Below are 1804 nucleotides of genomic sequence, written 5' to 3'. Positions count from 1 at the left end.
AGAATTTGGGGCATGAGAGAGAGTACAATGGGTAAGCTCTAAGGTGCTTGCTTTGCATGCATTCAAAGCGGGTTAAATCTTCAGCACCATGTGTGATCCCCTGAGACCTCTAGGAATGATTCCTGAGAGAAGAGCCAGGAATAAGCCCTGAGAACAGCCAGATGTTGCCCAAAAATAAAAATACATTTTAATTAATTTTTTAAAAATATTTTTAAATGACTTCAAGGTCTTTTTCCCTGTGACAACACCTAGATTAACTTTTATGTGAGCAGAGAACTCTAGGCTAGACAATTTGGAGAAATTATATTCTAACCTCTCAAAGGCCATTCTCTGCTTTTTTCATTCTGGAGAAACACATGTTCTCTCTTGAATATATCTCTCTCTACCTCTCTCTTTCTCACACATACTTTCTCTTTCTTTTGTTTTGTTCATATTTCTCTAAGAAGGCTTTCTCTAAATAAACCCCCTTTCCTTCCAAAAAATAAAATTAAGCTTTCATTTAACAGAAACCAATTTCTGATTTATAACAAGTCTGCATCAGCTGTGCATTTTCAGTATGAATACTATTGTTCTATGTAAACCCCATAGAAACTGGTCAACACTGTTGGTATTTGCTTACTTTTTGCAAAATGAGGATCGAGAGAGAGTACAGTGGGTAATGTACTTGCTAGCATGCCATCCTCAACTGCTTTGGCCAACCTCAGTGCCCAAATAGCACACTCTCTCATGTTTTGTTTTGTGGTCACACCCAGCAGTTACTCCTGGCTTGCCCTCAGGAATCACTCCTGGTAGACTCAGTAGATTATTTGGGCTGCCAGGGACTGAACTCAGGCCTTTACATGCAAGGCAAGTGCCCTACCTGCTGTATTATCTGCCAGTGATAAAATGAGCTCTCTTCGTAATCTTTCCAAGCTACTCCTTTTCCTCCAAAGTTTTACTTACAGGGGCCAGGACAGTGCTTCACTGAGATGAAAACTCTTATTTTACTAGTTTGGGATTTGTTCCCTAACACCACATATTCCTTTGAGCACCACTTAGAGCAATATGCAGGCAAGGAATGGGGAGAAGTTCTCCGAAACATTACAAGGGGTGGTCTCTAAACACAAGAACACATCTTGGGGACACTCACATGCTCCAGAGTTTATGGGGAGCTAGAATGATAGTCCAGTGGGTAGTGTGCTTGCCCTGCACGTGGCTAACCTAAATTCACATTTCTGGCACCCCATTTGGTTCCCCAAGCCCATCAGGACTGATTCTTGAGCAAGGAACCAGAAGTAAATTCTGAACACATCTAGGAATGACTTGAAAAGAAAAACAAAAACAATACAACACAAAGAGCAGAGTTGATCCAGGCTGCAGCTCTGTTTTTGCTGCGTCTAGTCTCAACAGGCAATTTTTATGTAGGAAGTTCTGCTCAATCTATTTAGAAGCTAGTCCAGTCTCTGCAAGCAAGCACAAGTACAAAATGTGATTTGGCCTGGTAGAGTGAATACGGGAAATGTCAAACCTAATGCAAGGCTAACCATGACTGTCCTGCAAGTTGGGATGATAAATTGAATTGACCGGCCAAAAGGACCTTGATGACATCTCTTTAAATTGAAATAGCACCGTGGAACTTCAGCCCCGTGACCAACCCTCTCCCTCTCCATTTTCCCCCTCCTATCCTATCAACATACAATGTGACTTCATTTATTTCATTTCCAAGGTCGACTTCCTGTTCCCAACTGGCATGCAAGAGGTTGGAGAATATCCGCTCTGCACTTCTAACAAATAAAAAAGCCCAACAAATTGAAAAATCTTCAAC

The sequence above is a fragment of the Suncus etruscus genome, chromosome X (assembly GCF_024139225.1).
Source record: "Suncus etruscus isolate mSunEtr1 chromosome X, mSunEtr1.pri.cur, whole genome shotgun sequence".
In the NCBI taxonomy this organism is placed as follows: Eukaryota; Metazoa; Chordata; class Mammalia; order Eulipotyphla; family Soricidae; genus Suncus; species Suncus etruscus.
This window is presented reverse-complemented; position numbering follows the sequence as displayed.